Source organism: Silene latifolia, unplaced genomic scaffold (assembly GCF_048544455.1).
Source record: "Silene latifolia isolate original U9 population unplaced genomic scaffold, ASM4854445v1 scaffold_57, whole genome shotgun sequence".
Lineage (NCBI taxonomy): Eukaryota > Viridiplantae > Streptophyta > Magnoliopsida > Caryophyllales > Caryophyllaceae > Silene > Silene latifolia.
This window is the reverse complement of record NW_027413480.1, coordinates 5,866,830-5,878,890: the sequence shown is the minus strand read 5'-3', so window position 1 is coordinate 5,878,890 and position 12,061 is coordinate 5,866,830.

The following is a 12,061-nucleotide window of genomic DNA, read 5'->3' as shown; positions in this document are numbered from 1 at the left end:
TGATGAGGTATTTAATTAACTTCTCCATTTTTATGAAAGCCTCCCTTTAATTTTTTTTGTTTCCGTATTTCTAAAAAGCATGGAAATTTTTTTTAGGGAACAAAAAAGCCGGCTAAGGCGGATAAGCCTAAGTCCCCGGACATGCCAACTACCTCGTCCAGACAACAACTTGATGAGGTATTTAATTAACTTCTTCATTTTTTTAAAAACCTCCCTTTATTTATATTTTGTCTGTATTTCTAAAAAGCATGGAAATTTTGTGTATGGGACAAAAAAGACGGATAAGCCTACGTTCCCAGTCATACCTGCTACTACTACCTCATCATTGAAAGAGCAGGTTGATGAGGTATTTAGTTAAGTATGCTTTTATTTTTATTACTCCAACTAGCTAGCTATGATATATTACCTTTGAATTTTTTATTATTTTAATTATCTACATGTGTAGGCTGGTGGTAGTAGCACAAAATCAAAGAATCATTATTTCCCCGAACTGAAAGATGTTAGGAGTTTAAACTCCACAAAATATTCTGGGAAGGATTACATTCAAAAAGTAAGAACGGTGACGATGAGGAAACTGCATGAGGAGGCTTGCGATCGCATAGGCAACGAGCAATTGATAATTATACCGCTCGAGGAGCATATTTTATGGGTTAAGCGCGAAGCACTTATATCATGGGATATGCTAGCCATTTGGGCTGGCCTAGACGAGATTGATGTCCAACACCTATTTGTTTGGATGAAGTAAGTTTCTTAATAAATAATTTCATATTCTAATATTCTGACTACTAGATAGTGTTTTAAATACCGGAATTAATGCCGTAATAATGTAGGATATTGAAATTGAGAGTGATCCCCGAGAAGAAGTTTCTATCTGATCAATACGGATTCCTGTGGCCCTATACATTATCTATGTTTATCCCGATTTTTTCGTCCGAAGATCAGGTAGATTATATTGCTCAGCAATTGGCGACAAACAAGAAGCTGGTTTTTGCCCCTTATAATGAAAAAGGGTAATAAACAAATTAATATTACGTTTCCCCCTACAATTTCATTTTCATAACTAATATATGTACTTGTTAATAATGATGATGTCTCTTGATGTAGGACTCATTGGGTGCTAGCAGCCATCATGCCGACGAAGAAGAAAGTATTTTAGTTGGACTCTATACATAATCCACCAAGCGAGACTTTTAAGCGCTTGATTATTAAGTAAGTTTAAAATCATTATTTATTTATAATAACATTTTCAATTTTTATTTATAGCAAAAACCTCATTTTTGCCCCTAAAAAAATGAGTTTCTGCCTCCTTTTTTTTTTTTAAAAAAAGGGCATTTGAGAAGAAAAGGGCTAACGAGCAGGATCAACCCACGAAAGATTCTGATGATGGCCTTACTTTTATTAAGATAACAGGGGTACGTGCTCAAATACAATACCTTAAGTGCAAAGATTCTGATGATGGCCCTACTTTTATTTCATGTTGTTGGTTTCAACGACTCGATGTGTCGGGATATTTGTGGAAATGGTATCCATGGCATGTTTGGCATGTCATGGTGTATATTGTCTGTCATGCATTTCATATTGTGACTGTTGTGATTGTATGTGTTGGAGGATTTGTGTCGTTGTTGTTTTGGAGACGTAAGACGGTTGGGAGACCGTCTTACGCTTAAGTCGCCTCTTGGAGCTTCCCACTCCAAGAGGGATGTGCACATTAATGGCTTGAGTCACGGAGGGACTCGTGTGGTTGAGACACGACGTCTGGCATGGGATCCGGTTGGCTTCCGAACCCGGTATGTCTGAGCGTGTCCCCGTACCTGTTTGTGGTTATTGGTATATCTGGGTGATACCCGTCGTTGTGAGTACCAAAGATAAAATTTATAAACTCCTATTAAGACTAACCTAGGCTAGTGGTAACAGGGTCGATCCACAAGGAGGCAGTTGTAAATTCTAGTTGTTCTATGATCAGTCTAAGGTAACTATTATGGGGGTTGAATTGAGTTGGTCTAAGTCTAAAGCAAACAAGGATAATAAACTAAAAATACGATTTAAACAGATAAAAGAAAGGTACTAGGATATTCGGGTCATTACGGCTTTCGGCAAAGAAACTAGGTCGGTCTGAAATAAACACAAGTAAGGCGGGAAATAAGAGGTCCTCTCGGTCCACTCCTAACACTTAGCATCTCTCGATCTCGCTAAAGGTCCCTAGTGTCACTAATACTAACTTTCGTCCTGAAAAGCGACTAATGGCCTAAACTATACCTATCTTTCGATCTTAGCACAGTTTAGTCGAATTAATTGACGGTCAAGCAACCTACCCTACCTTTCGGTCTAATGGGTCAGTCACAAAAGAGGTATCTAACAGGTCGCATGCATTCGATTCGTTAAATACAAGTTTAAAAGCAATTAAAACGAGGGTAACCTTACAAGGTCAGTCGATCGACCAACTATGTCGGTCGATCGATCGACACACGCTGGTTCATCCGTGTCTAACCTATTGCCGCCTAGCCATAAATCGCCTACATCCTAGCACAAGCTATTTAGCTACTCATGGTGAAGGTAAAAACAACAATAAAACTTATGACTATTACGGAATTCATACTTAAGATAAATAACAACAACGATGAAGCGATAATTGGCTTGGGATCACTAACTATCAATTCTATACTAATAATAAAAGCAATAAATAATAAACTGAATACTAGGGCAGAAGAGATACCGAAATTCAAGAGGAAAGATTTAGAACGAAAGAGCAGAAATTCCAATGCAAAAGTCGATATATCAAACCCTAATTACTCGGAAAATAATCTAAAACTATTGTGATCTGAAACTTAATGTATTCTCTGATAAAAGACTTGATCCTTATTCGATATGCTGCTGTTACGTTATATAGGAACTAACGCAACAACCTATTCCAAAACCTAAAACTTCACGGGCTTTCTAAATCTCGTGCTGAATCGAAATCCTGGTCGATCGACTACTCAGTGGTCGATCGATCGCTCCTCAAAGAACAGAGCTTCGGGATCCGATAGGTGGTCGATCGACTGATGATACTGGTCGATCGACCGGATTAGCTGCTACTCGACTTCTTTAAACTCGTGGATTCGTCTTTCGGGCCTTGGATTGCGCACCAAGCTTGTTCCTTAAGCGGTTCCTTAACGTCATTTGCAATGCAGCTTACTCGGGGACGGATTCGGCTTGATTTCCCGCTAAATTCTCCACATTTCTGCAATAAAGTATAAAAGCACGAAAGTAGAGGAAAATAGAGAAATATGGGCATATATGGCACAATTGAGCTCTGAAATGCGTGTAAAAAGAGATGTAAAACATCATATAAATGGCACGCATCAAATCTCCCCAAACCAAACCTTGCTTGTCCCCAAGCAAGAACTAGACTCGATCTAATGACCTAATGGAACGAGTTCAAACTCAGAGCGAAACGCAAACTGTAGGGCCTGAACCAATTTAATGCACAACCAACAATCAACTAGTAATGTGAATCATGCAAACGAATTACAAAGTCGTCAAAAACTGCTGAACTGTTGACTATAGAGACTTATCAAATTGGACTCTCGCGGGTCGCTCAAATCACTCAATCAAGCACAGGTGATATATTTGTAAGATAGAAAGAATTAATATTGTAGTGACTCTCACCTAACTACGACCTATGAAAACATGCCAGCAATAAATTATGAAGACGACCTCTATGACCGTACATACGCATTCCAACCAAACAGATGACCATTGACACATGCCGAGGTATAATTATGGAAATGTGAGGTATGGGTAAGAAGAGGCAAAACATTTTATGGTAAAGTGGAGGTACAGGTGATCAAGCTAGTACCAAAACGGAACCAAAGTAACAACATCCAACTCCTTGCTCAATATCGAACGAAACGGTGCTATAACGAGCACAGATCTCACAATCTCCAAACTATCAAATCAATAAAACTCCCCATAGGATATAGATAAATCATGGTAGCAAAAATCGCCAAAAGATACAGGATAAAGTATGCGAATTGATTTTTTTTCTTTCTTTCACGAATCTCAGTCGATCGACTAAAGGTGGCAGTCGATCGACTGCTTACACAGTACAGAACTTCTTTTTTCTTCTTTTTCGAATCTTTTTTCATTTTTTTTTTCTTTTTTTCTTTCCTCCTTTATTTCATTCTCCCAACGATATCTCAAACATGAGCATGTACCACCAAAAATTGAGTAACAATCCCAAGAACACAGACTACTAGCTTGACAAAGGACAGGCTAAATGTAGGATGTAGAAAATAGGACAAAAAGGATATTTTTGGCATAGTGAAGCTTATGGGTAAAATGAGAAAAGGAAACCTCTACCACATGTGTCAACTAACCACAAACCGAATGCATACAGGTATTAAGTAGATCAAATTCATAATTATGCAAATTAAGGAAACATGCCTCATAAGGAGTACTACTCACATTCCTAGATGAACTGGTCATGAATGACACCATTATAAGCTCGAAAACTCGAATATATGATGTAGCTTGCCAATTATTAAAGTCAAGTCTCGTGCTCAAGAAATAATTTAACGAAAACTCGTAGATATGCACTAACGATTCTACTAATAACATGTAAGTCAAGCAAGGCTCAGGCAAAACAGATGCAAATGCTAAATCATCATAGAAATACTACCGTTCCGACTCGACCTATATGCTAAAATAAACGTGCATTTTATGGAATTTTTTTGAAATTATTCAATTTTTTTTTGGACTTTTGTATTTATGAGAAATGAAATAAACAAATGCAAGACAGAAATGTAAACGTGAATGCAAGCAAATGATATGCGACGCAAAACCCTTCCCCAAACCAAATCGCACAATGTCCCCATTGTGCAAAATCATGTAATGAAGAAAAATGGAAAACGGGAGTTTGCGAGAAAAAGGGAAATAAGAACAAAGACGTAAAGTAAAGACTTGGGAACTCACAAGACTTTAAGCGCAGCAAAGGAAACCTCCCCAAACCAGCGTGAGCTAGGAGGTTTCAGTAGCCAGCAGTGCTACCTATAAGAATGCCTGAAAGACAGAAAGTACCACGCATAAGACTGAGAGAAACAATTTTGGAACGTAAATATTGTGCAAAAATGAAGCAATAGAAAAAATAGACAATATGACGGAAATGAAGTGGAGTAGAAAACTCCCGTAGGTCCGCATATCGACCAAACACAAACACAGGGGAAAGGTCGTGAATGAACATAGCAAAGAAGAAGCAGCGATCGATCGACCTACTACGGGGCGCGATCGACCGATGATCTTGAACAAGTAGCTCCTGTAACCCGCAACTCAGTCGATCGACCAAGGATACCAGTCGATCGACTGCAAACTCTGCTGCAGTGTCTTATTTCTTCGTAATTGCTCAATGATTGAGCTAATGAGCTCTAAATACCTGCAAATGCACAATAGTACGCGCCCAAAATTGCGCAAAACCCAGAAAAAGTCTAAAATGCATAAAAAATCTAAGCAAACAAAATAAAAGCGAAGTTTTCGCGCACACAAAAACAAATAAATAAAAAAAATAGTTCGAAAGCAGTAAAAAGAAGTTTATAACGAAAATTGATCAACTAATAGTTGATCAAAAAGGACCAAGGGATGGCCCACTTCGTCGGCTTCTGGCTACTAGAGGTAGCCTCAATGGTGCTCATCTTATCAGTTGCACCCTTCTCAGCTTCAACAGTTGGAGAGTTCAGCTGATCAGCTTCGTCGTCTCCCCAATCAAGGACTCCCTCGGAATCGTCGGACTCCAAATCTGCCCATTTCACCTTGACGGGCTCATCTTCCACTTCCTCGTCAGTTCCATAACTTAGGCATCCAAGACCTCCTCTCGAAACGATAGGCTCTGTCGCAGCTGGAGCATCCAGCGGCTCTTCCTTCCCCAAACCAGCTCCTGCATTATCTAAAACAACAGATTCTTCCTCCTTTTTGCTCCCAATCTGGGGCGGAGGGGTTAATACAGCAGTAGTAATAGGGACAGTCGATTCAGGAAGCACAAAGTTAGGTTTTAGAGACTCAGCAGCAAACCAATCAAAAAACTCTAGTGCCTCTTTTTCGGGCATTCTTGTGAAGGCTACCTTAGAGTTTAGGTATGCTCGCGTAGGGTCGGTCACCCCATGGATGATGGTCAAGAATATTTGGAGTGGAGAGAATGCTTCTCGTCTGGGTTCTACCCACTCCATAAGCCTGGCGACATAAGCCCCAAAAAGTTCGTTCTCTTTCTGCGGGAATCTCACAAAGAACGACATGGGCACGGTCTCGAAGAACCGAGGTTCCCTGAGATAAAAGGGAGACTAAAAATAGAAACAACTAAAATTAGGACTATTGCCTCCCCGGCAACGGCGCCAAAATTTGATACCCGTCGTTGTGAGTACCAAAGATAAAATTTATAAACTCCTATTAAGACTAACCTAGGCTAGTGGTAACAGGGTCGATCCACAAGGAGGCAGTTGTAAATTCTAGTTGTTCTATGATCAGTCTAAGGTAACTATTATGGGGGTTGAATTGAGTTGGTCTAAGTCTAAAGCAAACAAGGATAATAAACTAAAAATACGATTTAAACAGATAAAAGAAAGGTACTAGGATATTCGGGTCATTACGACAAGGGCAAAAAGAAACTAGGTCGGTCTGAAATAAACACAAGTAAGGCGGGAAATAAGAGGTCCTCTCGGTCCACTCCTAACACTTAGCATCTCTCGATCTCGCTAAAGGTCCCTAGTGTCACTAATACTAACTTTCGTCCTGAAAAGCGACTAATGGCCTAAACTATACCTATCTTTCGATCTTAGCACAGTTTAGTCGAATTAATTGACGGTCAAGCAACCTACCCTACCTTTCGGTCTAATGGGTCAGTCACAAAAGAGGTATCTAACAGGTCGCATGCATTCGATTCGTTAAATACAAGTTTAAAAGCAATTAAAACGAGGGTAACCTTACAAGGTCAGTCGATCGACCAACTATGTCAGTCGATCGACTGACACGCGGGTTCAGTCCGTGTCTAACCTATTGCCGCCTAGCCATAAATCGCCTACATCCTAGCACAAGCTATTTAGCTACTCATGGTGAAGGTAAAAACAACAATAAAACTTATGACTATTACGGAATTCATACTTAAGATAAATAACAACAACGATGAAGCGATAATTGGCTTGGGATCACTAACTATCAATTCTATACTAATAATAAAAGCAATAAATAATAAACTGAATACTAGGGCAGAAGAGATACCGAAATTCAAGAGGAAAGATTTAGAACGAAAGAGCAGAAATTCCAATGCAAAAGTCGATATATCAAACCCTAATTACTCGGAAAATAATCTAAAACTATTGTGATCTGAAACTTAATGTATTCTCTGATAAAAGACTTGATCCTTATTCGATATGTCTTTTACATTACGTTATATAGGAACTAACGCAACAACCTATTCCAAAACCTAAAACTTCACGGGCTTTCTAAATCTCGCCTGAATCGAAGTCCGTCGATCGACTACTCAGCCGGTCGATCGATCGCTCCTCAACAACAAAGAGCTTCGGGATCCGATAGGTGGTCGATCGATCGATGATACTTGGTCGATCGACCGGATTAGTCGCTACTCGACTTCTTTAAACTCGTGGATTCGTCTTTCGGGCCTTGGATTGCGCACCAAGCTTGTTCCTTAAGCGGTTCCTTAACGTCATTTGCAATGCAGCTTACTCGGGGACGGATTCGGCTTGATTTCCCGCTAAATTCTCCACATTTCTGCAATAAAGTATAAAAGCACGAAAGTAGAGGAAAATAGAGAAATATGGGCATATATGGCACAATTGAGCTCTGAAATGCGTGTAAAAAGAGATGTAAAACATCATATAAATGGCACGCATCACTGGGCATGTCCCGGTAGCACTGTGGTTGTCGGTATGTCTGGGTATGTCCCTGTACCGTGGTGGTGGTTGCTTGATAGTGGTTCATTCATGTTATAGTCATGTTGCATGTTCACACACTCGAGTCGTGTCACACTTTATTTATTTAATGAAATTGACGTTTGTTGTGTCTGTGTAATTGTCACCTATTTTCGGGGTGGCCCGTGTCGATCTATATGATATATCCGATCATATGGGGAGCAGGTTAAATACAGGTTGTTTGGATAGCACGCGGGAGACGGGACGAGCTTGATAAGTCACGAGACGAGTCTAGTTGATTAGAAGAGTATAGTTGTCATGAGTTGTGCTTTTATTCATTTGTTTATGTTTATGTAAATCATAAACATTACATTAATAAAATGTTCTTTGATTGATGTTTTGAAACCCTACCTCGGGAAACCGGGATGGTAACGCTCCAATTATCTTGGACGGATAATTGGGGTGTTACATTTTCGGCCGGGTTTGATAGTAAAACAAGAAGAGGAATTTAAAGTTATATCGATAGTTCCTATCACTTTTACTTTTACTTTTCTAAACCTTTCACAAAAGAAAACAAAACGACGTTCAATACTCTTCTCTCTTTGCTATCAAATCAAGGTTAGGGTTATCGGATTTCTGAGATCGTCATACTTTTGTGATCGTCATCGTTTGTGTAAAATTTCTATGTTGTTTTTATGTCAAATAGTTAGTGTTGGTTAAACTTTAATTGGGTGATTTGGGGGTTTTGGGAGGAATTGTTGTAGTAGATTTGTAATTATATGATTGTTGATTATTGGAGGTGATTTTATAGAGGAAGCTTTTTGATCTGCTGCATTTGATTGTTGGTGATTCCGTCTCAGGTAGGGTTTCCCTACTCAGTTAACTGCGTAAATAAGTATAAGATGGCATGATTGTTTTAATGACATGATTACTAATATTGTTACTTGGATTTGCTATGTTTATATTGGTATTGTGGTTTTGGTTGTAATTGTATGTAGTTCGCGAGGTGCACCCTCGGCTGAGTGGGGTGATTTTCGAGAATGGCTTCACACCCTTAATTCGCCCCTCGTGATTCCCATCAAAAGGGGGATGTTCACATTAATGGACATGGGTTATTCACTCTACGGTTTTGAGCGGGACTTAGGTGGTACGGCTGCGGTCCTCACTGACGGAATGGAATATCTGTTATGATGGGTATTCTGGAAGGGCCACACACTTAGTGTGTAGTCAGGTGATTAATGATGAGATGGAGTTGGAGAAATGTGTTTGTATAATTGGATGTTGTTGTTTACTTATCTTGTTTATTCAGTAACTAACCCCGTTTAAATGTTTTGAAGACTCTGGTGTTCCATTCGGGGATGGTGAGCAGTTGATTAGCAGGTATTTCTTTGGATTACGCGCGGGATCTAGCTGGGGATGAAGTCATCACTAGTCCGAGTCTTTTAGTTTTCCCCTGTTTTGGTATAATAGTTTTTATTTTAGTTGGATTTTAGTTTTAGATGATTGTATTTTATATTTCAGTTTGGGTTAAGTTGTACGCACATTAAACTTTCAAACTTAAAGTACATTTCTTTATGGTCTCCTTTGATTACTATACCTCGGGTAACCGAGATGGTAGCATCTTCATGTGCTAGGGTGGTATTGGTAAGGCACCTTGGTGTATGGGGGTGTTACAAACTGGTATCAGAGCGACGATTTTGGAACCTGTAACCAACTAATCTAATGAATGTAGAGAGTCAAATTAAAATGAACCTGGGTAGGAGTTGTTAGGAGCCAATGCCAAAGGTTTGGGAGACGTCCTAAAGTCGCGAACTTGCCTTTGCAACTTTGAACCGGTCATTATGGAGTGTCATGGGATTGCTACTTGTTTATTGTTGTTTCATATGCATATGTTGGAGGAAGTGTGTATTGAAATGGCTGACTTGGTTGGAAAAGATGAAGTAAGTGCTTGCATAAGAATATGAATTTCATGTTATGAGCATGTTTATGTGATGCAAGGTGGATTTTACAATGTTTGTTATGTTAGTAACATGTGGATAGGAGAATGTGATGTTGTATATTCTTTTATACGTTAAGTTATACATGTATAACCATGCGGGTAGTATAATCCGTGAGCATGACTCGACCGAGTAGAGGAAACTCGATCGAGTCGGCATGGATCGATCGAGTGGGTATTTTGCGTGTTTTGGCAGTAGCTACTGGAGTCGAGTTACTCGGTCGAGTGTCGTGTACTCGATCAAGTACGTTAGTTACTCGATCGAGTATGTTTTATGTTATTTCTAGACAGCTTCTAGAGTTGGGGTACTCGATCGAGTGTGTAGGTTACTCGATCGAGTGACTCCTACTCGATCGAGTATGTCTGAGTACTCGATCGAGTGTGTCTTTGTGCGGGTCATAATTACTTTGAGCCATAGGCTTTGTGCTTACGTTTATCTCCCTTTTATAGCTCAAAGATATGCCGCCAAAGAGATCAGCCGCGTATGTTAAGGATCAGGAGATGAGCATTGAGGATATTGCCAAAATGCTGGAGCACCAAGATGCGCTTACTGAGATTCTCAAGAAGATGGGGAAAGATAAGGAGGTTGGGTAGATTTCTCCAGGATGAGTACTACCATATCTCACTTCAACCCCACTAACTATGTGGGTACATGAGCGCCGATTCTGCTCGGCAATTTTATCGTGAGATGGAGAATATCCTTGGGGTGGTGCATTGTCCAGAGGAGTATAAGGTGGAACAAGCTGCATTCTACCTAAGGGACTCAGCCGGAGACTGGTGAGATAAGGTGATAGACAATGCCTTGGACATCTATCTGAAGGAGGGTAAGACTGCAATACCGTGGTCCGAGTTCAAAAGAGCTATGCGGAATGAATTTGTTCTGGAGCATGTTCGCAGTAAGATGCGGGACGAGTTTGATTCTTTTAAGATGACGGGGGACATGACAGTGACAGAGTACTACCATAAGTTCAACGAGAAGTCGAGGTTTGCTGAAGATATGGGCTAAATCCAGTGAACTTAGCACTTCGTTTTGAGAAAGGGTTAACTTACTAGATCATGGGAAAGCTACAGGCGGGGACTCTTACCGATGAGAAGGAGGTCTATGAGAGAGCTGGACGGGCTGAAAGGTTGATCGAAATGGCCAAGGAAACTAGGGAGAAGAGCTTTGAGAAAAGGAAGGCTGAGAGTGATGGTGGTGTTCAATCTGGTTACAAGGGTGGTAACCACAATCAGACAAAGGCTTATTCTTCTGGGTCGGGTTTTAGTGGAGGATCTTCTTTCGGTCGTGGTGGTCGCAGTGGTAACAGTAGCTGGAGCATCGCATGTTTTAGCTGTGGCGGTGTTGGCCATAAGAGGCATGAGTATACTTGTGCGGTTGGGAGAGGCTTTCAGAGACAGTCTCAGGGGAACTTTTCTCGGGGACCGACACAGAGTTATGCTAGTAATCGGCCAACTGGGTCGTAGAATAACCAAGGTGGGCAGAGCAATAATAATGGTGGTTTCAACCGCAATAGTGGTAATTCTTATCAGCGTCTGGCGGCTAATACCAATCAGGTGTCAGCTGCCAAGTCTACTACATCAGCTAGTATGGTGCAAGGGGGAGGCCAGAACAGCAGTGGTAAACTTTTCATGATGGATAAGCAAGCTGCGGAGGATGATGCTCACGTGATTACCAGTACTTTTCTTGTTAACAACGTTTCTACTTTTGTTTTATTTGATTCGGGGGCGTCACACTCTTTTGTATCGTTAAGACATGCTAAGTCTATGGGTTTTGGGAAGTTTTTATCTGTAAAAGATGAAGTTTTTATACCGTCTGGGGAGTCAGTGTCATGTGCAAAACTGTATAAAAGGGTATCCATGGTAGTTAGGCAAGTTGATCTTCTAGTTGACTTGTTAAAGTTTCCTATGGATGGTTTTGAGATGATAGTCGGGATGGACTGGTTGGGTAAGTATAAAGTTGGAATAGACTGTCAAGAAAAGAAAGTATCTTTACGAGGTCCTAAGGGCGCTAGTGTGCCTTATCGTGGGCTTGTTGTCAAACCTAAAGTGAAAGTGATTCCAGCAGTGACATTGAAGTCATACTTAAGGAAAAGGTGTCCTATGATAGTTTTCCATGTGAAAGATACTCACGTGGTAGAGCCGACAGCAGCTGACATACCAGCGGTGAGAGAGT